Here is a 25,863-nt window from a genome sequence, read left to right on the forward strand (position 1 = left end):
TGAAGCACTTCAACCACTAGTGATACTTCTCATAGGAAGGACAAATTAATTTGCAATGGTCGCATTGTCACGTCCAGTGTAGACAGTCTCTAGATGTTGTGTTGGACACCGTGCGTTGGACCGTGCCGCAACAGCTTGAGGCTGTGTACACTGGACCGTTGCAAATCCATTTGTTCCCCTAGCACTTCTCGTAAAGAGTAGGGGTGTAACCCTGGTGTCCTGGCCAAATTCCCTCCATTGGCCTTTATCAATCAATAATAATCCCCATCCCTTGAGTTGGCTCTCTCCTCTCTCCACCTATAGCTGGCATGTGGTGAGCGCACTGGCGCCGTTGTTCTGTGGCTGCCGTCGGATCATCCAAGTGGATGCCGCACATCGGTGGTGGTTGAGGGGAGATATGATTGTAAATCGCTTTGGGTGTACAGTAGTACATACAGTAGTATAACACTATATAAATACCTCATTCATATACTATCTGGATTTTGTCATGTCACGCCGCACCACATCTAGTGTAGACAGAATCACTGATTATAATGGGTTCTATTTGCTTATATCGCGCCACTCACATCTTGTGTAGACACGGTGTAAAATTATGAATTTTAAATAATAACATTCGTGCATTTGCAAGATGTTTTTATCCAAAGTGATTACATTGCTTTCATGGTATACAATTTATCAGTCCATGCATTCCATGGGAATCAAACCCATGGCCTTGCCGTTGCCTTGCAATGTTCTGCGTAATAATAATAGTGATGCTAGACTTAATATTACTCTGCTTACCTTTCACATTCATGAATGCCATGCTGTTCCCTTGCATCAGCCACTAAAAAAGGGGAAAGTGGAAAACTGCAGTGTGTCTCCATAAAAAGGACTTGGCATGGAAATCATCGGGCTCCTTTCCTCAGGGGCTCTGGCCTGTTTTAGATGATAATTGAAAATGATGTAAAAATAGTGGTCTGCAGCAGACACAGGTCATGTCTCAGAGGGAAGGGTTGGCATTTGGCCTCTCGTTGGAATTTCTGTATAATTAACTAGACTTTTATATTTTCTGCCCAAAATATGAGTGGCGCTTGCCTGCACAAATCTCACTGCCGCAGTGCTAGTGTTGTGGGCAGTTGGCAGGGAATTGCTTTGTGGTCGCAAAGGTGTTCTAAATGGTTTTTAGCAAATTGGTATGAGGTTGCTAAGGTGTTCTTAGGAGGGTTTTAGATGGTTGGGATTTAAACATCAAGATTTCATAAGTATGGTTTGTTAACTCAAATTATGAGCTTTAGCAAACACCACTAATTACATTAACATTTAATGTAGCGTTTAAAATGATTCTGCAAACAGTCTTGACCTCATGCCATGTTCAAGTGAATGAAGTAAATATATTTCCATAACCTGTGAGGAGGACTTACATGTGAAATCACAATTTTTCCAGTACAGTGAAAACTGATAGCTGATGCTTTCCTTCCACTTCACTGATGATAATCAATTCTCAGGTTCAAATCATGAGAGGAGTCAACGCAACATCAGAGCGCTATCACCAATCAGCTGTCACTGCAGTAGATCCTACGATGTGCTTGGTTGCTATGGACACAAGAGAAAAGTGCACCGGCATGACACATGTCAAATCTGGAGATGTACCGACTGCGCTGACAGAGCGACAGTAACGGGATTTGTTTCATCCGTCATACCGTCAGTATGCTTCAAATGAATGTTTTACACAACAATTCATTTGATTATTTCTAAATACAGACCCCTGATCCTTCATGCATTAGGCCACAGAAAGATAAGTCAGCTTTGATTTCTGTAGTGATCACAGCAAGGTGATTGTATCAGCACGTTTGTTGGGATTAGCAGTATTGAAGAGGATCAACAAACATGTAATCTTCTCTGTATTGTAATTCAATGGCAATAAATACAGGGATGTTGGGTTAAAGACACAATTAGAATCATATGAGTGTCAGCAAATTTTAAATATATTTTAATTCTATTGCTTAAAGGTTGCTCTTTAATGGCTCAGGAGTTATGTTTTCATTTCTAGTCATGTTTCGTTTAATGGGATAATTCTCCCAAAAATTGGGAAAATAAATGTTTTGGCCATGCAATGAATGTCAATTGGGTCCAATGTTGTTTTGGCATCCATTGTAATTGCATTGTTTTTTTGTGTGTTTCACATAAGAAATTGAAGATATTTCTTACAGGAGAAATAAAAATAGACACAAATGTAACAATTATCGACATATTGAGAATATAATGGTATATAGCTCAGATAATTTGTTCTTGGAGAAACAGGATGAGAATTTTTGGAGGAGAGAATTTTATATGCGTTTAGACTTTGGTGTGTTGGTGAATTTGAGTACAGTGTGTGACATTATTGAGATATCTTCTGAAACTCTAGAGGAAACAAAACTCGATTTGCTCTAATTGCTGTCTGGGAGAACCAACTGAGATATTCAAGACTTTTAATTTGTGATTTTCTCTCTTTCTATTTTGACAGTTTTGGACGTCACTGGTGGAATTCACTGCTGACAGGAGGTGCTGTTGGCATTGCATTCTTCTTCTGTTCGTTGGCATTGAGGGAGGATCTACAGCATTCCTGACTATACAACATCACTGGCTCATGGGAGTGTGAATAAGACTATTCAAATTCTTGTCTTCTCACTCATCATTTTGTTGTTGTTTGTGAGCTCTGCGGTCCATTCGTAATTGTTCTCATCAAAGATAAGATGTTTGATTACGTGGGAACACCTCAAAAAAAAAGAAGCCGCAAAACCGCCTGGGACCTTACAGCCGGAGCTCAGAAAGGTTTTTAACAGGATGATTTCAACACTGCCTGCGAGATCAGTCAAACTTTGATGTCGGAACAGAGTATCACATCAACAAGCGCTGTAATCTCCAAATAAAACAGCCGAGGCTGACTGGGGATAAAGCCAGAAGGAATTTCTCGAACGACTCCCATTTGTCAGTCAGCGCACAGTGCCAGTCACAGCAGGGACGCCCATCGAAGGAGAAGCTTCTAGACAGGAAACAGAGGGTTTGAACTGCATGGATCCGCATGGTTCTTCTTCTCTCTCTCTTACTTAATGCAAACTTCAAAATGAATCTCCTTGGGTTTCTGGACCGCTTGAGGGGCTTTCGTTCTCGTTCTGCAGTAAATTGAGTGAAATGGCAACCGCAAATGTTCTCAGAAGGGTTTCCAGGGAATTCAATTAGGGGAAGTGACCTTACTGGATCCAAACGTACATGGGCAACATCTCGGTAGAAGCGTTAAGGTCAACAGTGCATCACTTAAGCATTTTCTATTGACAGAGCCAGCTATAACATCCAAATGCAATAAAATAGCCCTTTAATTCTCAGTTAACCTATGGGCTAGGGTTATTTATTACGAGTCGTTTAGCCAAGCGCTGAAACCTCATCTATCTACAGATCATTTGATTCTGCAGTTGCTCATTAATTTGAGCGTATCGCATTGTAAGCAAGTCCAACTGCGAGCAAAGCCCAGTAAATGTGATTACGGCTTGCGGGGAATGCAATAATAGCTCTTTATTTTTTATGCTCCATAGCACAGAATTATGTGCTGCTTACTGAAATCATTCGCCGGTATATGAGGACATCATCTCGGCTCGAGCTGTCTCTTTGTTTCGTATTATTAATGCAAAGGTCAGAGCTGAATCCGGAAAATTGTGACAATGCAGAGGTTGGGTGCGTGTGTATGTGTGTGCGCACTGTTATTGGATTTAAGAGTGTGCTGTCTAACTGTTTGCTGTTTGTGTGCTGTTATGGACCTCAAACACTCATAAGGCCTGGAGAGGCACAAATCAGAGATGTTGGGAAGACAGTTTTACTGCTGCAGTAAGTCGCACACATCAAGCGTGAAGCCAGACCACAGCGCACAAGTTGCTAGGCAACACCTTGAGGTCGCTTCCCACAGCTGCTGTACTGATTAGTTAATTGTGTAAGTAAACAAAATGTTGAGTAAAATCACCAAATCCACAACCCAGGACAGAAAAATCAGGCAAATGGTGCAAGCACCTGGCACCACAAACCCACTTTCTGGACGTATCCGATCACAGGAGCTGTACAGTAAAATGGTATTTATTAAAAACAGTTTAAACCAGCCTAAACTTGTTTGCTTGGCTCAGGTAAGCTGATCCAGCCGGTCTTACAGAGTGACCAACTGAAAAGTGCCCAAAATCTCTCTAAAACCAGCCAACAAAGAAAGCATAAAGACCATTAAACATTTTTTGCATTGTATTACTTGCATGACAATTAAGTGCATCCTCCTAAATGTTTGTTTGTTTCTTTTCAATAACTTTTTTTTGCAATCAGCATTAAAGGCAGTGCAATGGATACTACCATGATTTAGAAATACTTGACAATTTAATTCACATATTTTTTGCTAATTTACTGAATTTCCACCAAAAAAAACTTATCCTTTCCATATCTATCTATCTATCTATCTATCTATCTATCTATCTATCTATCTATCTATCTATCTATCTATCTATCTATCTATCTATCTATCTATCTATCTATCTATCTATCTATCTATCGCCTGTCTGTCTGTCTGTCTGTCTGTCTGTCTGTCTGTCTGTCTGTCTTTGGTCATTTCTGTAATGACGGGATTCCAACTTATAAAAAAGTCCTAGTATAAAGTCGTAAATACAGCTTTTTTTGAGCTCCTACTTGTACCACCTGACCACTGCAGATTAATTTGGCTATTGATAGTGTTGCCATAGAAATGCTTAATTCTGAATGGAGTCACGTGTAGTCTTGTTCATTACGGTAATTATGACATGGCGTGAATTCAGCAAAAATATTACCGTCAAAACGTAATTAATATATCTTTTCTCTGCATTTTCTTAACATAACCCCTAACCCGATAAGTATCATCAGTATGATATCACAATGCAAAACATCTTCATGATACAAAAATAGGGTTTATTTTAGTTTTTGGAAAAATGTGATTGCCGTTTTCTCTCTTTTCAATTTAGGGGTGAAGAAATGTTATGTTTTTAAAGAATATTTACAAATCAATTTACAGTCAAATTACAAATATACTCAGTCTATGCAGACAGATAATTTAATGACCGGTGTTATAGAGAAGAGCGCATTATCCATGTTATTTGAATCAAGACGCTTTCAGCTGGTGGCAGCCAACAGTCCACTCCTGTAATTTCACCTGATAAAGGTCTTGCCTGTACAGCAGCATCGCTCCCTTGAGAAGGTTCTCCATAGCAACTGGGCTTTGTTACACACAGTGACATGTAACTCTGTTCACAATGAGAGCAAATGAGGGATATTCAGGCAGCAAAACAAGACCAGCGACAGTTCTCCATTATCTGATATTCACGGTCCAAGTTTAACTCCAGTTAGTGTGACTGAATCAGAGCACTGAGAATAACTAATGGCCAGATGGAGCGGCGTTGATCATCGCAGTCTGTTCGATTCCCATCACAAAGACAAACTCTGCGCTTTCAAGTATAAATTCATTAATCACATGCCACACAAATGCTGTCGATGGAGACATCTTCACATACCATTTCTTGATTAGATCGCGGCAGGATGGCGCTAATGAAAGCCGTGTCTCAAAGTTGCTCATGTGCGTAAGACATTATGCCTGCTGTTTGTTTGACATTATTTATATATTTGTGTTAGTGTGGATGTATGCTGTAATTTTACCTCACTGTGAGCAGGACCCTTCGTAGGAGGGTATTAAACCCAAACATTCGACTTCTTTGAAGCATTAGGTGGCTTGCAGATGGTTTATAATACGGACTGTATATCCGTGATGCAGTTGCAAGAACTATTGGCAATCGAAGCAATTACCTTCATAGTCGCTCCGTTGTAAAGTGCAGCATGGCGGTCCTTTGACTTTTGCTGAGGTTGACCTTTGCTACAAAGAAATCCGAGCGAGGACTCACCGGTAACCTAATTAATAGGAAATGTCACAGCAGTAATTACGACCCACAATGTGAATCATCAAGGGTGCAATGCTACTGTGGGTGAAAACGGGTGACTTTGAAGACTTTCTTTTACTTGGCTGTCCAAGAAAACGTAGTTTTGAGAATATAGTATGTTGCAACAGATGATATATTCAAAGGACATTTATCATTTGACTGTAGCCTAGCATAACCTCCAGTCTGATTGGACCACAAGATGACCATCACAGGAACTTAGACAGATTCAGTCCCTTGCCAAAAAAAAAGTGGTGCAATCAGCAGAACCTGATTTGGCCAAATGCAACATGTTCCTGGATCAACATCTTTGCCGATCCTGGAACAACACTTCAATCAACCAATCAGATCTGAGAGACAAGTTTACAGTTTATGCCAAGTTTAGGCTTACAAACAGGGCTAGGTTCTTCTACGGTACATCAGTGTTATTTGCCTATATATTTCCCTTTATATTTGATTGTGCTAAAGTGGAACTATTACAATAGATGTGATTATCTGATCAGTGTCCGACAACTGATAAGTGGCGGGAAAATCAGACAAAGGAACACATGTGATGAATGAAAACAAAATGAAAGTCCATGAAAGTGAACCTAAGATGAATAAGTCCAGAAAACTATGACAACTATGTGTCCAAAAACATGAAAGTTCTGTGGTATATATAGTTACTTATTGGTATAAATCTATCTATCTATCTATCTATCTATCTATCTATCTATCTATCTACCATTTAGATCAATTTACATTTAATCTAACACAGTGTCCCATATACTATAGATGTGACAGTGTTTAGTATGATCCAGCACAACATGTCAAAGTGGAAACCAAACATCTGTCAAAATGTCATAACACATGACCTTGTTGGTGGTCAGGGATGATTCAGACATGAAATTAATAGAAGTGATTTACTGCTTGACGATTTATTGCGGCACGCCACAAAGTGAGGGAATGACAAATCAACAAAGTTCTCAGTAGACTCTGTCATGTCGTATTTTATTACCGCTTTTTTTGTTTTATGCTCTTCTGTCCTTAGAACTGCTGAAACATTCATGGATCCAAACCCAGGGTTTTATTTAGCACAAGTGTGTTAGATCGGTGATGGACGGACAGATGCAGCGAGACAGATGGGCAGATGTGGCTTCACAGCAGTATGTTCATTTTGTTCTATATTTCAGTTGAAATTAGCTTTTCATGTTTGTTTTTTCCATCTCAATTCTTGAAACTGTTTCTGAGCTTCACATCTGCTGTGGGAGCTTGAGAATATTCTGAATTTTTAGGCGCTCGAATTCTGCGGTTTGCTTTCAGGCTTTGAGATATACACCACACAATGCTTACATTAAAGTAAATATCCAAATTACTTTATAAAGAGTACAGCGCAACTTAGAGCCAAAATTAAATTGCTTATGACAGTATTTCATAATCCACACACATTTTCTTAAGATGAGGTGTGGGAAATGAAATTAATGTGATTTGCTTTTTCTTTGACCATTCTTTCATCAAAGCAGCGTACCTAACAAAGCGTAGAGATGGATGTATGCACACATTAGCTTAGAGGATATGAGTTAACCGCTCTCTCTCTCTTCTCTCTCTGCCTCTTTCACACATATACAGTATCAGTAGTTGTATTTTGTCCAGAGGCTGTCTGGACTTAAACTTTAGAAATGTCCATTTCACCTTTGAAAGGACATTTTGCTCTCAAAAGAGGGACAACTGTACCAATAATCCTGTGTTGACCTTTTGTTCATAGATTGTCTTTATCTATAATTACTTTTTTTCACACTATAGTGGAGTTACTGGAGGGTTGTGCGGGTTTGTGGGCGGTAAATAAAAGTTACATAAACTGAAATGGGAGAAAAAACATAAAATTGTAGGTTTTATATACAGTGCAAAGGTAAACATGACTTCTCCCACAACTTGTAAACTAAAAAAAATGCTTCGGTTTCGAAGTTAAGCTCAATATGTATGTACATATATATAGTCAACATTTTGCTACAAGTGCTTTCAGTTGAGCACAACTTGCATTGAACCCTTTAACGTTTCTTTAATAGGCTCTAACTCGACACTTTGTTTTCTGCAGTCTGTTCAGTTTGTTTTTTACTTTGTTTGACTTGCGTTCCAGTCTGCCATTTCACCCCCAAATTGTTTTTCTCTGCAGCACAACTACTGCAAACGACAGGCAGAACAAACCGTCCTTTCCTTGCCAAGCTCAGCTGGAGGGACGTAGCTGATACCCATGATGCTTTAGGTTACTGCTGAGTGACAGATGCTGTAACACTGGCAGAGGTTCAGTGAGTTGGATTAGCATTAAGGACATTTGAAGCCTCCTTCTCTGTTTTAATTAACAGGAACCTCTGATAAATATTTCAAACCCCTCGGCAATGACAGCGTGCTCACGAGGAGATGCAAAGGGGGTAAAATAAACCTCTATGCGCCGCAAAAGTTACTCTGATTTTAAGTAAACCTTGCACACATGGCTGATCTCAGAAATGTGGTATCCGTCAGCTCTGCATGTGCTGTTTTACCATGCCGCTTATGAATTCAAGCATTGCACGTCAAGCGAATAGAATTGGGTCAAAAGGTGCAACAGGACCAACTATGCAAATCGACAGCTGTGAAAAACATGCTAAACGCTCTCGCACAAGGACGAGGAGCTTCTTCGTTTCAGCATCTGCATTCTAAGTTAATTAACTGATTAGTCCGAATTGAAACAGCCAATTGTCAGTATCGCTATAGTCAGCTGAACGCTGGAGATGTTTGGACTCTCCGTCAGTGTTGAAGCTTGTGTGGATTTTAATTAGCATGAGGATGATTGTAGTGATTATGACAAGGGTGAGAAAAACACTTACCTTTTGTCTTTATTGCCGTAGAAATTATGAGAAAGGATTTTGAAATCAAACAATAATTGAACGTTGCGTTCATTCGCAAAATTTGGGTATAAAATCACGTACGTACAGGTAGTTACACGTTTTTACATGTACTTACTAATAACAGAAATTGTGCATAAATTACAAGTAACTAAACCTAAACCAAACCCTAAGCGTAACTATACAGTAAGTACAGTTGATTAATATTGCTCAGTACTTACTAGAGTAAGTACAATGTAACTACGTCACCTTAAAATAAATTGTAACCAATATTTGCGTTCCCTCAAGAAACATTGTGTTCCTTCGCAAAATATTTGCTTTACCCTGAGAAACTTTTACATTTTCAAACCTTTCAAAAGCATTGACATAATTATTTTTCCTATTTTTAATATTTTTCTTACTTTTTTGTGTACTTAATTAGTTTTTCAGTGTGACAAATACATTTAAATGAACGGTTTATATGACCTATATTCCATGTAGACCTTCAATTATCATGAGGTCACATAAGCACGAAAGTAATTTAAAAAATGAAGTTTAATGAATTCAGGTAAATTGCGTCACTTTTGAATGTCCTTGTGATGACTGTCTAAAAGTTTCCTGATTTACCTAATTTTATCCTAATAATTATAAACATATTGTTTGAAATACAACACAATACTTTCACTGCTTGAAATTCTCCTAATTTATTTCAAACCCACATAAAGTGTGTCACAGTGGGTTGTTGAAATGAAACGCACGGTGAAAGGGGTAGACAACAAAAACTTTATTAAATCCAAACAGAAAACTCAGGAGATCGCAGGAGGAAACAATAACAACCACGTATAACACTGACGACACCGGACAATGAACTCAACAAAACAGGGAGTACACTTCTTATTGTGCATACCTTTCAAGCATTGAATTTGAACCTCAGACATTAATGCTAACCGTCAGTCACTCTTCCATTGTGATGCAGGTCCACACTTCCCCTTAATCTAACTGAGAAATTAAACAGTGTTTACTTTGGCTTAAAAACTAACTTAGTCATTTTTTTGTTCTCATTCATTAGTGATGGCAATTTCCTTTGTGCAGATGAGAGAGAGAGTGGGGGGATTGATTAAATTCTGCATTAAAAATGAAAAGTGTGCAAAAAAGAAGGTCACAGAGTGACTTTCCCCACTCTGAAGGGTTCTACAACTTTATACTGTAAGAAGATATTATTCTGTGCATATATATAGACCATCAAGAATATAAATCAAATGAATTACAATTTATTTGTTCCCTGATAAGGGCGTTGGGCTTGAAAGATTAAGAATAGTATAATTCTGTCATTGGACATCCATCATGATGCTGACTATTCAAGTTTATTGGGTTAACAAAACTTAAATGAATCATATCTTTCAGTAATATCTTATTATATCTCTATATCTAGAGATGCACCAAGTCTCAACAGAATTAATCATATCTTTATCCTACAATACCAGATGTTACGAAAGTGAAAAAAGTGCTTGCATCTGTAGATAGACATGAGGAAGAAGCATCATGGGAATCTGGCACATTTACAAATCTGCCAGCGTTGCTTTTATCACTTTTCTCCTGCTTTACCTCAGTCATCTTCCTAAGCATGTTAACATGATAATAGTGGTGCGCATACAGTATGAGTGATTTTTCATTATGCGCAATATCACTCAGAAAGGTAATTCCCTTGAGCTCCCCGTGATATCGTGGCATTTGTCCAGTCTCCTTTCAGGAATGACCAATCATTTCCTGTTGTGACAGGCATTTAGATGAATGTGATCTTCTGCTTTGGTGATATGTCACCCGGCTCTAACAGAGTCATGGTAATTACTGCGCTCTGGGGAACGTAATGTATCATCAACAGGGCTTAAGATGCACCCTGCATATAGAAGCTGAGGTCAGGCTATCAAAAGAACTTGGTGCAATCACGAAAAATATTGTGTTGATTAAAGCAAGATTGGGCTTTACTCTACATATGTTGCTTTGGAAGTCAACCATCCATTTAATTGTAGAAAATGCAAAAACCATCCATATAAACCCAGGTTTTCCCCTTTGAGATGACTGAAGATTTAACAATGTTTACTTTCATCTGGTTTTGGTCATTGCACCAACTTCAATTGCAAATTCAAAAGTTTCATGCCCTTGGCAGCCACCAATTTGCCTCAAAAACACATTGTGGTTCATGCATACCATATCCTTGCAAGGGATCCTGGGACGTATTATCTTTTAACTTGTGTGCTTTTGTTTTACAGTTTTTGAGTATAAAGGCATGTCACAACCTGTCCACACCAGCATCTGGAAATCTTGACTAGCTTACAGATGAAGTTTCACCAGAAACGCAGCCTGACTTCAGCAGAAGAAGAAATGGAAAGCCTCCTCCATCGTTAAAGCTGGTGAGTCTATTTATTTTTGTCATAAACAATGCACAATTATATGGCTAACTGCATTTTATTTTTAGCATTTAGCATTGGTTTTCCCTGCTGTCCTAAACACTATCAGAACACTTGCGTACAATTCTGTAATAAACGAATTCATAATTAATTGTAAGCGAACAATCAGTTCTCGTAGTCAAAACAGAGTCCAACTGTTTTGGTGAGACAACTAGGTCAGTATCTCTGAAACGGCAAGGCTTGTGGGTTGCTCCCGGTCAGCAGTGGTGAGATTTTACCAACAGTGGTCCGAGGAGAGACAAACCACAATCCGTCAACAGGGTGTTAAACACCCAAGGCTGATCGATGCATGAGGGCAACAAAGGCTATGCCGTCTGGTCCGAGCCAACAGAAGATCTACTGTGGCACAAGTCACCCAAAAATGTAATTCTGGTTATGGGAGGGATGTGTCACAAAACAAAGTGAATCGCACTCTGCCAATCAGAGTGCTTGTGATGAGCCCTGTCCACTGTTGAAAAAGCGCCTACAATGGGCAAGTGAGCGTCAGAAATGGGCCTTGAAGAAGTGGCAGAAGGTCGTCTGATCCGATGAGTCCCGTTTTCTTTCACATCATGTGGATGGCCGTGTACGTGTGTGCCGTTTACCTGGGGAAACCCAGGTTTACCTGAAGTTTTCAAATGTATTCGGATTGATGTAGACATAGCCTCGATCTACGCAGACCTTAATATGTGGCCTTGTTAGGAGATGATGATCAATGATATTCGCTTCACCTGTGACAGGTCATAATATTTCAGTATGTATCAAGTTCAGGATAGCAAGTGTTCTGGACAGCAGGGGGAAAAAACAAGTCTGTACACACAAAATCCTAGCCACTACTTTTCAAATATTGACTTTGGAACTGTAATGCTAGTTCTCATCCATCAAACTGCATGCAAACCTGAGTCAATCTGGCCATCTACTTTCTAAAAGCACTCAAGAATACAATTAAAATACTCTCGATTGACACTAATGCATTTTTGCTGTCTCATAAGACTAGCATCAGTCAGCAAAGAGAGACGAGTATTCAAGCTCAATGCTTTTAAGGCGCCAGATGACGTCTCAGCTGAAAAGAGTAGATTTAAGCGTTAAGCCCGTCCAGGAGGTCTCGGAGCACACCCTGTAAATCCCACCATTAACGTTCATGGATAAAGGTAACGATGATTAACGCCAAAGCCGATAGCGTCAAACGGCAGCATTCGTCACCGGTGGCAGTTCGCTGTCAGCGCAGGTGATTCATTATGCTTAGCTTATTTTAATTAGCTTTGCTGCCACACAGCTAATTGGTCGCGGATTGTAAGCAGAAAAGAGCCGGTGCCTCGAGGCGAGGTGTTAAGACGACTAGCCCGCTTATATCAAATCTGATTTAAGTAATAAGCGTTTTCAAAAGGCCAGCTGGCTATCAGTGCCAGGTACATGTCATGTGACCTTTTTAAAGGCGTGCGGGGGAAATGTTGCAAGCCAATAAAGCATGTGTTGGTGAACGATGTTCTGGCTCTGTGTTTCTGTTGCCTCTCCTCTTACATGAATTCAGATGAGCTAGATTTTGCTTTTATTGTGAGAAGAAAGCAATATCAGATCAGAGGCTTCTGACAGCTTCAGGAAGGCGAGTTATTTGTGAGCATCTTATCAGCAGCTGTGGCAGCAGACGTATGGCACGACTTTATCTGTGACAGAGGAAGGCATCACGCACAAACACACACAAACAGGCGTGTGCAGACACATGACGGAGGAGGGTCTCACACTCCTCAGACTCCAGTGCTTCAAACTCGCCTGCTTCATATGCTTCTGCCGCACGTACATATCATCCCTCTGATCTGTTTCAGGGAATGTAACGGCAAATATTGGAAGGAGAAATAATGCTCCGATTTTTGTTTCAAGCGCAAACGAGCTCGTTACAAAAAGCAGTTCGTCCGTCTTTAAAATTTAAAATGCCTCAAGGCTGTGCTGAAATCCCAGCCTTTTGTATCTCTACTGTAATATCGCTAGTTATCATTTGATGTGGCACACACTTTAATGTGCAACCAAAGCATGCCATAACAATGGAGATGCACACCATTTTGCTCAGAGATTGATCAGATTGATCATGGGTATTTCATGTATTTTTCATTCTGTGTTTTTTAGTAGTATTTACTGAAGGCCTATACTATTAAAGTATTTGTTATATGAAGTGTTTGTTGTATGAATTAGTTTTTTTATATTTATGTTCTTTTGTCATTTTTATTAGTTTTTTATATTTCTATATAGCTCCAATTTATTTTTATTTCAGTTTAGTAACATTTCTAATTTTCGTGTAAAGCTTTTAATTTTAAGGTTTTCATGTAGTACTTTATTTATTTTATTAGTTAACATTAACAAAACTTGTTTCAGTAACCTATCAACTGTTAGATGCTAATCTGTTGTTAATATTTTTAATTAGATTTTATTTTTGTATTTTGTCATTTTGGTCATTTTTATTACTTGTGCGTGCCTATATAGTTGTTATACAATTTTAGTTTAATTTAAGTTATGTTAGTACTAAATGAAAATGAGAAATAATGCCTTGATCAAGTTTTTTTATATATTATATGTTAACGGTTAATGTACCATTTCATTTCAAGTAGTGAAAATTATTTTTAGTTTAAGTTTTAGTTACCAAGAGTACCTTGTTTCACCTAAAATTACTTAGGAGAAATAAAAATATAAATAAAATTGTTGACAAATATTATGAGGGTGCCAGGACATCATGTCAAGCACTTGGTTTCTATTTATGCAGTGGTCCAAAATCTCACTCCACAGGTGTATGTTAAACATCAAACATCTTCTGATGGACAGACAGAAAAGTTTGAATTCACACTGAAATCTCTGATCTTGGCATCTTGGCAGATCTCAGAATAGTTTAGAACATTGTTGAGATGTCTTCTGAAACTTCAGATAAGTCGTATTAAAGTTTTTCAGGGCTTTTTTTTTTCAGGAAAAAAATCAGAGAAGCAGGAGAGACACGACTCAAGTTGCTCTCCATTTAATGTCAATGTAGGAGAAACAATAGAGATGTTAAAAAAGATCTCGTTCTTGATTTTTCTTTCCTACAGGGGTGGACACCTTAAATAGCATTTGACTAAGCGAATTTGCCTGAGACGTTTTGCTCCGAGTGTTTTCAACAAAACTATCAGTGTGCTTTGAAATCGAATAGCCCTGGAAGCACCACGGATATCACTTTCCACTGCGGTACAATACTGAAGACTAGCTGTGGGTGTCAGACTCGCCTTCAGCCTGTCTGCTGTCCCGGCCTACGCAGAGATGGCAGGCGGAGTAAATTGAACTGATCTGTGTTGATTAAGGTTGAACTGAGGGCAAAAGAGAGCAGGGACGCGAAGGTCACCCCCTTTATCTATAATCACATCACAGCGGAGCGCTACTGGTGGATCAGCGTCTCATAATTACTCGTTATTCATGAGTCAGTCAGAGAGAGAGAGATTCACATGATCTACTGCTCCCTTGCGCTCCTGAAATGGCAGCTACAGGAGATGTTTAGTTAGAATAACGACATAAATGTTAATCCTGATGTTCAGACGGTTAATTACGTGGAATGAACCCACCTGTGTTTGTTCCCAACTGTTAAAACGCTGCAATTAAAGGTTAAAAACATCCTTGCTCATCGAATCATGTTCCGCTTGTCCTGTGGCCTTACTTCTATGTCTGCCGGATCATGCGGTTTTAGGGGATCAATATCCAATCCTTCTTATTACAGATTAATCCCTGAATATCCCAGCTTCATTAAAACTCTATCTGACAGTTGCTATGTTTGTAATGCAAATTATGCCAGTGTATACCAGTGCATACTGTATACTGTGCAGTAAACGTTATACTTTGATGTATTTGTTTTCAATTCAGGATTGCATTTTCATTTTTTTTAAATCTTTTTTTTTTTCAGTCTAACCACACATAACCACAAATATGACAAAATGTCAACACCTTGAAACCTTACTGGTGCTTGTGTTACGACATCATGACTTTTAGTCATCTAAAAACCAATAAGGTTTGATGTTTAATTTGGATTCTCCACATGAGTTTATATAAATTTAATTAGAGAGTGATAACCTTGTATATTTTGCTTTGTTTATCATAAAGTGGTCGTGCTGCTTCAGAAAGAGAGAGAAAGTCATGCCGGGTGAGTAAATAAATCCATAATTTTCATTTTTGGGTGAACCGTCCCTTTAACGCCTATCTGTCCTTATCTTTTTGTAAAGGGTATTAATATGGTATCAGTTCATTGAATATGTTTATCTTGTGATGTGAGGTATCATTTGAATGAGAATAACTCCAAGGACATTCATGTTTGTACAACTGATAGCATCTGTGTTTCCCACACCATGCAGCGGCCCATTATTAGACACGATTATCACTGCACAAACAGCAAAAGGCACAGCCCAGAAGACCACGGTTCAAAAAAAGGGTCCTATTTATCCTTTGATGAATCCTGTCCCTTTCAATCGGGGGTGTCTAGAGAACCAGAATAGATAGCAGTCAAATTCATCACCGCCTCATATCTCATAAAGAGTTCCACTGCAGCGCATACAGTTTATCACAATGCTTCATGAAGCTGTCGACTCAAAGTGTTCAGAGAGAACGACGCTCGTTCCAAATGGCTTTGATGCCGATCTGAAACTCAATTGCATTGCGTCAAAGAAGAGCCAAGTCCCAAGATGCCTGCTGCTTGAAGCGCCATCCTTCTCTATTATTTTGTTTTGTTTTGTTTTTGCTCAATCCGTTTAAGGACTATTGTTAGCTGTTGGGTGCAAAAACAGTTTTCAGTCCTGAACAATATGAGGGAGGTAATACGGAGGTTAACACAACATTGCACTTAGCTTAATGAAGAACAGAAAGTGAAACAGCACACCGTGTCCCGGCTCCAGATCCGTGTTGCTCAACACACACACACCTTAAGCGTAGCTCTTTCAGAGAAAGACAAGCAGCAGAAGATAAAGGTGACAGCTAAAGATATACATTGGCATGATAAAAAAGTTAAGTCGTCTTCTTCTAAGACACATTTCCTTTGGCACCGTGGACCCGGCTGTGGAGCCAAGGCAGTCATTATGGGTGAAAAACTGTCCCGGTTCAGGGCCCTGACTTTATTGGAATTGCTCGTAAGTGTCACTACGTCACACTTGCTCCCCTGAGGTGTATTACTCCATGGTGAAATAAGTGCTGGGTGATAAAAGAAAATGCTCTATAAGACGTATCTGTGCCAGAGGGAGCCGCAAACACGGAAACGGCACTGCACAGCTGTATGGACAATATATTGGCAGAAATAAAATTGCCTTTGAGCAAGACAGAGGAACACGGGACTTTTCTCTGATCTGAGAATGTTTGAGGTTTATGAGCTAAATGTATTAGTTTTACAGCCTAAACCAAGAACTGAATAATAATTGGTTCATTTAAATAAAAATACCATTTTTGAATGATATTCGGTTACGTTAATGGTTCTTGCACATGCGCACTGAACATGGTACTAAAATACAGGGTTTCCTGCAATATAATCGCCAAAACAGAGTTACTGAATCAACCGCGCGAAAATGAGAGCGGGGAGTAGTCCACTTGACAAATGTTCCTATTTTTAGCGGAACAAAAACATAAAGCGCAACCAGTGTAGTCGGACTTCCAACAAATGACTCTTGAGTTGGTTTTTTTTAGTAAATCAAAACAAACAGCTTTACCAATCCAACTCCCGAACGAATAAAGACTACCCTTTTCGTTCCACGACTTCCATCCAGACACATGCTAATGCGGGAGACAGGAAACGCAAGCTGCGTTCCAACGTTAAAGTTTTGGCGAACTGTGAATTCGTATCACGTAAAGACGTGCAACCAAAGATTGATACATCTTAAAATCTGCAAAATTGTGAGTCTATCTGTGGGTCTTGCAAATATCTAACCAATGAAAAGTATTAATAAGAGCTTCTGACTTAACCTCGTATCTTTTCGTATCGTTTATGTATTTGAGGGGCGGAGAAGAGTGTCTTTTGTCGTCTAGTCATAGCCAATAAGTCTACTGTATTGAATAGTTAACCAATTGTACCTTATTGTGAACTGTTAGCATGAGACTAATTTTAGTATCCTGCCTTTCAGGGGGATTCTGTACTGTGAAATAGGAAATGTCAGAATTTGTCCCTTGAGTTTTGTGAACATGGAACTTTCTCGGCTGTAATAACACAGTGTTTGGAGTTTCTCTTCTGACAGGTTGAAGCAGACAAATGAGGAGACTCACAGCCCACCTGAAGCCCAGGAGAACGCAGGCCGAGCAGGCTTTCCAGCGGAGGCCCCTGATAATTATCAGGCCTCTTCATGACTGACATCTGCCATACCCCAGTATTAGGACCAGCGACTTGAAGAAGAAGAAGAAAAACAGCGAGGGGTTCCACTATATGCTCTGTAAGTAACAACAAAAAAACATTGTGACTTTGTGGAGGTGGTATCTGTTTTCATTTTACACAATTAATGCATTTATAATGCCTGAATTCTTTTGTGGGTTCATGGTGAGATAAGGTCCATCTGTTGATGGATGCGGTTTATGATGAGAAGCTTTCTAATCATCATGATCAATGCAGAAAGTAATTTTGTTCTGGGTCATAAGCTAATTGGCACCTATTTAGCCCCCTTTCGATGATTTATGAATTTCCCAAATGTATTTTCAGATATGTTTGTAATGATGTGGAGATCTGCTGGCTCAAATAATGAACTCTGTTAGGACATTGTTTCAGTTATGTTATTTTAAAGGTATAGTTCACCCACAAATTGTAATAGTCATAATTTACTCGCCCTCATGTTGCTCCACACCTGAATGAGTTTCTTTCGGGAGATATTTTGAAGAATGTTGGTAACCAGACAATTGATGGCACCCATTGACTTCCATTGAACATTCTTCAAAATAACTTATTTTGTGTTCAACAGAACAAAGACACTCATACAGGTTTGGAACAACTTTGGGTAAACTATCCCAAACCCTTCCTTAAATAGCCTATTCATATTTAGAATGTACCAATACAAGCAGTACAAGCTAATTGTCATGCATTAAGTTTAATTTACAGTACTATTTATATGCATACTTGAAATTGTACTACACTCAAGTTGTAGTACTTAAGTAATGTGTTTTTGCTAACTAAATAGCAGTCCATAGTATGTAATATATAGTAAGAATTAGAAATATAGAACCATCCTAAGATGTTCTTATTTTCTTTAATTTTTTAGTATCTCATAATAATATTTTAAAATGAACTGAAATTCAAGTTCTTAATTAAGTCTTTAAGGTAATTAAGTCTTCATTTTCTGGCCTCCTGATGTGAGAAGTAATGCTGATGTTGACTCTGGAGATTGTAGGCATGGTGGTGGTTCGTCTGTCGAGCGTCTGCTCTTTGGTGACCTTGTCCGTCTGAGGCATCTGCGGCTCAGTGGAGCGTTTCTTGGCCGTCTCATGCTCCATCAGTCCCAATGACGGAACAGCACCAGACTAGACCCGCATGGCCATAAGGGGTGCTGGAGTCAAAGCGATCCGCCAGCCTAGCCGACCCTCTGGTTAAGGGTCATTCAGCACCTAAAGTCATCCTGATGCACTCATATGAAAACTCCAGAGATGTCTCTTTGATTGGCATTGTACACAAGGATAGGTTCAATCAAAAGGTAATACAAAAAATCCTTTGAATGAAAAAAATAAAAATAAAATTGCTAGTTGCAATGCATTTTACAAAGAAACAAGCAAAAACACTAAAGTATGCATTAAAAAGTGTGTATGCAATACATGGTTATTCTAAACTACAACATATGTGAGTGTGCATGAAAGCTCAGCAGTTCAGGTAACAGGAGCTCCCGCCGAAGCCAGCCATCAGACACAACAGGGTGATGGTGCGTTCAGTTGCCATGGAAATCCAAGTTAGTAGACCAGACCACATGCAACAAGGTTCAATGGTTTAAAAAAAATCTCAAATGAACTGATGTAACAATCTGCAAGCAATTAATTATTGCACTATTTCAACTGCTTTCAGCTGTTTGCGTTGTGAATGAATGCCGCCTTTTTCTGCCCAATTCCCTCTGGTGTACTATATAGTTTTGTTTATTATCATTATTGACGAATATGACTGGGCTTTATATTACTGTACAGTTGCAAAGCTGAATCTTGGTTACATACAGACGTTTTTTTCATTACTAATCACTGCAAACTGTTATTTTCCACCAATGTGTCAATGGTTTGCTGTTGAGCACATTCGGGTTAGCCCCTGCTGGTAAATGCCGCAACTACACCTTTTTTTCTCCACAGCCATTCATAAAGTATTCTTACTTAAATATTAAATAATTGCCAAGAAGACATATAAATCACACATTTCTTTGTACTATAGTAGGCAACCTATATTTGACGTCACAGCTCTGGATGGCTGCTGAATGGCTTGGGTTTGAGATTGAGACAAATGGGAACACGATACTGTTGGAATTATTAGAGACATTGTTCTCCTCAGTGCACTTTTGTGCAAATGTGTCAATCCCTGACCCCTAGTGGTGGACTGTAGTATAAGGGGTTATTGTTTGGGAAGCAGGACACAGGAGGAATGGTTCACTTTCACTGTTTTAGGATGTTATGTAATTCTAAGCACTTGTATTGAATGGTTTCTGTATCATTGATCAGAGTGCTAAAGTACTCGAGTCATGAGTCATTTGTATTTGCACAAGCAAGCTAAAATGACACACAAAGCATGTTGATCTCACGTTTGCTTCTGTTAACACGCACTTTATGGCGTGTAACACGCACGCACGCACTCCCCAGCCCTAATCCTACCCAAGGGTTTTCAGTGCGTAGCAAATGCACGCAAAAACCATCTTTGGTGTATAAATGACACGAGAAATAACATTCGTGGTATAGATACGCACTTTCATGAGATAATGTTAGCATTACTTATAGCGCCACCCACCAAACATTTTATTTCTGAATTGCTGCGATACAAACAACAACCAACGTAATAAAATGTTTCTAGATTCACGTTCATCTGTTTTGGATACAACTGAAAAAACTTTGAACATTATAATTGTTGCGAAATATGCAAGAAGCAATGTAATATGTGCAGAAATGTTGCCACGGCTCAGATCTCACACACTGTTTTAAATGTGCAACATTATTGTCTGTAAACGAACATTAGTTGGAGGGGAATAAGGGCGTTGCGATGTGTGCATTGATAATTATCTTTGAGTAGGCTACTTAAAATACTTTATTACTAACTTTATCATAGTCAAAATTCTCATTTCAGAAATCAGGTCACCTTCTAGTCTACTGTCAATCAACTTTCAGTACTTCGGGTTTAGTACTCCCACTGATAATAAAAAGCAGCGGAAAACAATTTCATGTGCACTTGCAGGTATCATAAGGGAAAAGTGGATTTTCTTTCATCTGATCCACGTTTTACTCAAAGCTATCCACAGGAGCAGTGGATTGAGGGCAGATGTTTCTCTCAATAGCTCAAATCCCATTAGCATAATGATCAAGTGCAGCGAGAACTAAATATTTGATAGCCGGGCCCAGTGCGTATATATGTGTGCGTTTGATGTTTGTTTGGTCCTATCACACTGGGGTTGTTTGAGGTCAGATAAAGGCTGTTCCTGATTCTACGGGAGGGAAACACAACCCCGGATGCTCCTCGTGATACGCCGTAAGATTGTTTGAAAATGCCCCAGTTCAGATAAACACCTCATGAATATGAGTTTAAAAAAAAAAAAGCATGTCAAAACACAGCAACAGGTTCCTCGCTTCTGTCTCCTATCAAGAAAAACATGTTCTCTCTGCCCCGGGAACGGGTGCTCTCATCCGTGTTAAACAGTCGACTCCCCCCTGAGAGCTGGGGTGAAGACAGAAACAGAGCGAGTGTCCCACAGGCTAACAGCTCACACAACACCCTGCAGAGAGAACGACACCAGCGACGACTCAGCTTTCTCTGATCAGTCAAGCATAATGCAATAAAGTGCATCTCGCTAACCGGTACTCGGCAGCGCTCCTGAGCTAAATGATACCGCTGGGTACTAGCACTTCTTTTCAGAACCTTGGATGGTTGTGGTTTGCTATTGGTTGATCTCATGTGATTGACAGGTTCAGGGAAGAGAAGAGATGTCACTGCAAGAGGGAGGGAAAGTTATGCTGCACACAATTACATCTCATCATTACATTCTACATGCAGCTGTTCACGTCCTCGTAATTATGCGTTTATATGGCAATATCAACGCCAAAATAGAGCTGTCTAGAACTCGGAGATCCTCCTCGGAGATTTTCCAATGGGGTTTTATAATGGTGTAAAATAAAGCATGTGGTAAGCATAACTTGACTATACTTTAATGTTTTGTTCTAAAACATAAATTAAACAGACCCAAACGCACAGTTTCAAGCAATTATGTAAATGTTTTGTAAACAGATGTTTTTAATAAGTAACAAGATAAGACAGCTTGGGGTGTGAGTGTGTGCAGATTACTTTGTAGAACAAAACATCAAAGCATAGTTCAGATGTCATACTGTACCTGCACCACTTTATGAATCTACAGTGGTCTGGGGTTGCATCGGTCACGTCACTCACGTGGTACAAGTCGGAGCTCTCGGAAAATTCAGAGTTTACCAGTTGTAATTAAGATTTCTATAAGTAGCCTATGTGAACGCTTTTTAGAAGCCAGAATCTTGTAATTATGGTAATTCTTGCATGAATGCACCTTTAGCTTGATTAAATATTACGAGGGCACATTCATTAAAAAAATAATGATGTGCATGGATAAATAATTTATAATAAATACTGAAATATTCCAAAAAATAATCAATTTCATGTTTACTTTAATATTGTAAATCCACCAGCAAAGTTTCCTTTATTTTATTTTTATAAGCCGAATCTCAGACAACTCATGCCCTGAAGCAACATCACTTTGGCTTCTTTTTGCGCTTGAACGGACAAATATATTGTCAAAATACATGACATCTTGGCGAGTGTCATCGAAAACATTTGGTTATGTCGTGAACATAAACACTGTAGAAAGAAAGCAGCTGTGTATCATTGGATTCTGGCATTATGTCTTAAAGCGACCGCTCACCTGCTCCTTTAATGCCAATCCAGCAAAAAAAGACAAAGAGAAAATCACTCACTGCTCTTGACTGAATAACTTTTGAACCTTGTACAATGGTCAGTCTGTATTTAATATTAATTTTATTATTCTATTTCTGTACCTGAACACCTGCAAACCTGGAGCCTGATTTATTTGTGCGTACTTTTAACTTATATAATTTTGCTGTAATGATAAGCTTATTTATTAGATTACAAAATAGCATGGGTCACAAAAACTTCCTAAAAATGAACAACCACAATAACTTATTTTAGCATATATTTCTTTCTGCTTTTGAAGTAATTGCAACCCACAGCTTCTCTATTAATAAAGAGAGCTGCACAAACAGATGGGACTAATTCACACACGCAATCGCTCTCTCATTAATGCGTTCAAATAAATAAATGTAGGCTACTGGTGCTGTGCTAATAACAGTTTCGCTGTGATTTACAGTCTGCTCAGGATTTTGCAGTGATTTGTAATGGCACACGCATTAGAAGTGGATTTATCAAGACCCCCTGTATGCTGGGAGACATTAACTAACATCTCCTACCGACGAGCATGAAAACACTCCCGCCCCGTCCGCCTCTAAACCAGCTCACTTGCAAGTGATTAGCGACTTCATTACCCATGAGCCACTCCGTCACTCTCGGTAGGCCTGTTTTCGGCAAGCTGTTTCCGCGTCGCCGGCAGTGATGGACAGAGAGTGACGTCAGACCCGTTGTTAATGGGGTGGGCATTTGAGAGCAATTTCCCCTATCTGCGTATAGGGTCACTGGGGAATCGCTTAATGGGAAATCGTTATGCAAATCCAATGTAATTAAAACAGGAACCACATGCCTCAGAACCTAGAGTCTGTGTGTGTGTGTGTGTGTGTGTGTGTTTCGTGGGTGTTAATTTACATCATTAAGCAGGCAAATTAGCAGTAGCCAGAATGAGCAGCTGATTATTTTAGGTTCATGTCTGATAATGTGTTTGTGGGGGTAAAAAAGGGCCATAACAATTCCAGGACATTCAAGCTGAACATTATTTGTGAAATTTGCTTGGCAGCGAATGGGGCCCTTATTTTGGAGTCACTTAAAAGGGAATTATTTCATGCATTGACGATAGTTTGGATGGGCTATTATGCTGTTGGTTAAGAAGCTGCACACAAAATGATCATAATGAGGGGGGGGCAATCCCACAGTGGGCCTGTATTGACATTATTACACAAACCACGAGTAAGAAATCACTTTAATTCTCCGTAATAACGTTTCCTAGAGCACAATATAATTTCTGCTGCAGATTCGTTCACTGCTGAGGTTTTCTCGGATCGTAAATGAATATAGAAACTCTGTGGCTTATGTTCTCTTCCAAGAAAATGCTAAGAGCTGATAAATTAAAAAGATCTCCGCTTTGTAAATATTCCCAAAGAGAAAAAAAACACATCTCAAATGAGATCTCCTTGACAGCAATGAGATGGAGAGAAAATGGAGACTTTTTCGTCCTCTGATTTTTCTGTTTTCCTAAGAAAAGTTGCAGTTATTTCTCCTCTAGTTACAGAAGAGATCTCCGCAATGTTTCAGACTGTACTCATTTGCCAATAGAAAGTCTGGAATCAGATGCCAAAGACTTTAATATTATCTCCATAATTTCCTCCAAGATCATCTGAGGAGATCTGAGGTATGCTATCAAGAATTCATTTACAAAAAAACAAAAAAAAATCTTACTTTTTGGTATTAAATTAGTCCAAGTCTAGCAATTCTGTAGCAAACGCATAGCAAAGTCCACAATCTATATAAGCCTAACTTTCAACCTAATGTTTAAACTGTTCTAACATCTTGACAAATTTTCTTTTTTCCCCCCAAATTTGTTAGCACAGTTCTTGCATTGCTTGAAACCTCAATCTTTCAGTTACAAGCTTAGGTCTTTAACCTGCATTATCCTCGAGAGCTTAAAGGCCAGGGTCGTGTTATCAGAGATGACATTGAAGAGTGTGATAGCAATGAGTGAAAACCAGCCCTCCTAAAAATAAACGTGATCAGAGGCGCGTGCTGCGGTGCACATGTATTCAATACGCCGCAGACAAGAGCGCATGAGCAATGCGTCATGGGACGGTTGTGTTCACTCCATCTTTCAGTGCCCGTCGACAGCTGCCGCTTTCATACTTCAGATTCCACTAAAGGTGTGTGTCCTTCCACCGCCCGAGCTTTGTCTCCCACGTCCCGGATTCGGCTCTTAATATACGCAAAAGTGTGACGACTCGGCACATAGTTCGTCGCTGAACCATAAAAACCTTTTTGAATGCATTACGGGGTCATGCATTTATCGATCTCAGGCTTTTAGACCAAAAGTTGCCCTCTCAACCCGCCTCAAACTTGCTACTGGAGATAAATGTTCTCGGCATGCCTCTTTCTCCCTGTTTTTATGACTTAAATGCTATGATCCATTTTCATGTTCTTCCCAGCAGTCTCGAGGTGATATTCACCTGTAATTAATGCCACGCTCGACTGAATAGGACTCTCATTCGAAATTCAGGCCTCCGAGCATTGGTGAATTATAGCGTTAGACGGCACCATAAAATGCTCAATTTAACAATTATGTGCATTTATATCTGCAGCACCTGACCAGAGGACACCCAGAGTCTTTGTTGTCTTTAGGGTGGCCGTCGGAAGCTTAATCGCCTGAATAAATGAATTATAATAAATGGGAACTTGTCTTTTATAAAAACCTATAACAGTTTCTGTGCTGGATCAACCACATGCATGTGACTCAGGGATAATGAGCGTTAATTGTGTGTTTGTGCAATTCCAGAACAATGGTGTGCCAAAAGGTGGCATTCATGGGAGGCGCTGTGGTGAGTTATTTTGGTTGGCCATTCACATGTGAGAGGTGAGGCAAGAATCAATCATTGAAAACCACACCACGCCGTCTCCCTCGTGCATCACTCCTCTGTTCACGCTCCTGGACTCCTCTTCAAAGGTAAGAGCCTTGTTTCAATGCTTTTTTATCATGTCTAACAGTCTGCCATAGAAATCAAAGGTCCACTTCAGAGGTCTTTTAAGTTAGAAAGCAAAGAGTGGTTGAAGAGTCTTTTGATTTGAGCAAATGGAAGGGTTCACTTTCTTTGTTTGAGTTTTTATTTATTTGTGCATGTTTTTCAGCATGATTAATGACACTAGGGCATGCAGTCTAATCTTCTGGGATATTGTGAGGTGAGTTTCTGGAACATGTCTGGAACCACTTTCTGGATAGACTTGGTTGGTTGTAACTGTATATCGTTTGATATACAGTGACAGTTGATGTTGCCAGTATATTGTATACAGGCCTATGTATCTTGTTTTACACCATCAAACTTTAGACCATCATAAACTAATTAACAATAAGGGGTCTTTATAAAAATTTACAGGAACATATTCAGATTTTTTATTTTAGTTTTGACCAGCAAATTGTAGTTCTAGGGTGTGTTCACACTTGATACATTTAGTCCTGATTCGCTTAGCTTTCACACTGTAATTTTTAACACTGAACCTAAAGATACAAAACAACAACAACAACAACAACA

General features: G+C 39.3%; 1 long non-coding RNA gene across 1 annotated transcript; it reads left to right on the top strand.

The window, feature by feature from the left end:
• Nucleotides 1-5,031: 5,031 nt before the first annotated feature.
• LOC307003744 lies at nucleotides 5,032-25,498 on the top strand. Its single transcript, XR_013798793.1, has 7 exons — nucleotides 5,032-7,090; nucleotides 8,098-8,230; nucleotides 11,056-11,196; nucleotides 15,340-15,379; nucleotides 17,448-17,639; nucleotides 18,578-18,884; nucleotides 25,113-25,498. It is a non-coding gene; the product is annotated as an uncharacterized lncRNA (long non-coding RNA).
• Nucleotides 25,499-25,863: the final 365 nt, after the last annotated feature.

Source organism: Phoxinus phoxinus (assembly GCF_949152265.1).
Source record: "Phoxinus phoxinus genome assembly, chromosome: 9".
Lineage (NCBI taxonomy): Eukaryota > Metazoa > Chordata > Actinopteri > Cypriniformes > Leuciscidae > Phoxinus > Phoxinus phoxinus.